Here is a 2,800-nt window from a genome sequence, read left to right on the forward strand (position 1 = left end):
ATGTTTCACTTCAGGTTCACGCTGCATGGGACTTTTTCTATTGTTCACTTTAGTTTTTACAGCAGGTTTGATAGTATAATTTAGTGTTTATTGCTTGAAAATGCTTAGTTTTACATTTGTTTTGAATCGTTTCAGTGTTAGTTTTAATCTTTTTTGGTGATAAGGGGCATTTATCAGAGGTGAGTTTTAAAAAAGTCACAAAAGGATTGTGTAATAAAACTCCACAAAACACACCATATTAAAAAAAGTGTTCGCTTATGATGATGAGCAACCAAATAAACTGACAAAGAAGATAACTCATAAATTCTTCTATAATTTTAGTAAGTGTTTTTTTTTTTTTTTGGCAAAGCCTCATTTTCATTTTTGTTTCTGTTTCTACACATTGAGTTGTTGTTATTTTTGTTAATTTCATTAATGATAATGACTTTGGTGCGGAGGCATATTGACAAATTATAGACAATAAGGGACTTGACCGCAGTTCAGAGGGACGGTGGGGACGAAGCCGTTTGATCTGAGGACATGGAGAACATGTCCGTCCTCGGGGCTCCGCAGAGGCAGCGGGACAGCCAGAGCCAGATCAACAATGAGGTCGGCAGCCGTGGGGGCGAGGGGTTAGTGTGTGTGTGTGTGTGTGTGTGTGGGTGGGTCACGGCCACATAATGGTGGATGTGGGGGATTTGAGCACAGCTGCGTTCAGCCTGCAAGCCTCCAAACGGACTGGAGAGGTTAAAGGACCGCACCAGTGATGCTGCATGGATAACATAATATCTGCAACACGCATGTAGTTCATGCTTCTGCTACTATTAGTTTGCAATATGCTTATTTCAGTTTTCTTGTACACAACATAACAATAGGCATGATAAACCTGAAGGAGCTCAAATAGCACATCATAACATCATGACATCATGACCACGAGTCATAAAGCCACAGCAACAAAAAAGATAAAATTAATAAAAGATTACAAAGAGAAGAAAAAAAGAAAAATGAAACATAATAACTGTATAGGTCATCCTGTTCGTGCAGGTCCAGGCTGAGCAAGGAGAGGGTTTCAACATGTCGACGGAGGGGTTGCCAGAGGCCTGTACCATAAAGCAGGATTTGGGCTTAGCCAGCTAACTTCAGGCTTAACCCTGGGTTTTCTGTACCATAAAGGTGGCTTACTCTTTATCGGGGTACTTTGCCGTGGTAACATATGCTGAACACCTCACCTGCTCCGGAGCAGATTAAGTTCAGGATAAGAGCTCAGCAGGTAGAAAAGCCCCACCTACTGACCAATCAGTTCCCTTGGAAAATGGCCCGCCCATTTGATGAGACAGAAGTGAAGCCTTGTTGGAGGCTCTATAACCTGTACATATACATATACTACATGTATAAGATATAGTAAGTGTACTGACTACTTTGAAGTATGTTTTTCTACTTATTTTTTATTTGCTCCCACGTTCTTTTTGCTCCACTGGGGTTGCATCTGAAATAATAAGGCTGAAATCACATGCCATAATGACAAATTTCATAAATACATACATTTATGGAACACACGAATGTTACTATAGTCAGATCTACTCGTGCCGTCATGGTGGGGAAGTGATATTACAATCCCACTAACTTAAGCATTGACACAGTCGGCGATTTTTTGCCAGCATTCCTCGCGGCTCTTGGCAGCTGCAACTGTGCTGCTTTTTGCCTGGATGATGGATTTATATTCCTTGTATTTATTTCAGATTATTGTCTGCTCCTCCGTCGTAAAGTATGCGGCTCGGGTGGATTTTTCCATGTCTGCGATTGGTCGGATGCAGCAAACACCGCCCTTTTTATGTGAGCGCACACAGATCTAGATTGGAAAAGCCTGGGTTCAGTTAGCGAGTTGATAACCGGCTTCATGGTACTGAAAATCAGGATTGCGGATGACTGGTTAAGTGAAGCCAGATAACTCAGAGAAAGCCCGGGTATGTTAAATCAACTTTATGGTACAGGCCCCTGATCCTTTCATATTTGGAGGTGGAGCCACGTAGTGTGTGTGTCAAACTTTTTCTAGCTTCATAAAATGAAGTACATCAGCTACTCGTCTTGTATGTATGTATGGGTGGGAGGGAAGACTTAGTTAGCTGCAGACCCAGAGCATTATAAGATGTGTGTTTCCAACCAAAAATTCACATTTGAAACTGGAGGGATTTAAATCTCTAGGATCCCTGCATGATGTGAAAAACGTGATTAAACTGTCCTGGAAAATCACATCAGAGTCAGATTTGAATTTGTGTGATCTGATCCCTGCAAATATTTTGACGCTAAACAAATCTTGATACAATCTGCCAAACTCTGCTGTCAGAATTCAAAATGAGATGACGTCCTTGGTTATCCACAGCTGCTACATCAAATGGTTTAAAAAAAAAAAAAAAAAAAGCCATTATGGTTGTTTTTCTCACCTGTGGTTCATTTCCTTTGATCACACAATTCATATATACATATTTTGCATAATTTATTTGTCTTGCTTCGGTTTCACACAGCACAAAGAAAAATCAAATGAACCAAAAGTTATCCACAAAAGTGAGAGCTCCCATCCTGCAGTTCTTTTTTTTTTTTTTTTTTTTTTTTTTGTCTGTCTCATTTTATTGTGCAAACACATTTGAGCAAAACAATATCCACTGCAGGCAGAGAACGCCATCAGCAGTTTTGGCATTTATTCATTAGTGCGATGATCGTTTGGGCCCTATACCAAGAAGGCAATGTATTTCCTTGCTGCTTCATGTCAGCCCTTGATTCATTTTGTTCCCGGGCTGTTAGCTCCTGACTGCTAACGCTGCCA

Source organism: Myripristis murdjan, chromosome 12, assembly GCF_902150065.1.
Source record: "Myripristis murdjan chromosome 12, fMyrMur1.1, whole genome shotgun sequence".
NCBI classification, from domain to species: Eukaryota; Metazoa; Chordata; class Actinopteri; order Holocentriformes; family Holocentridae; genus Myripristis; species Myripristis murdjan.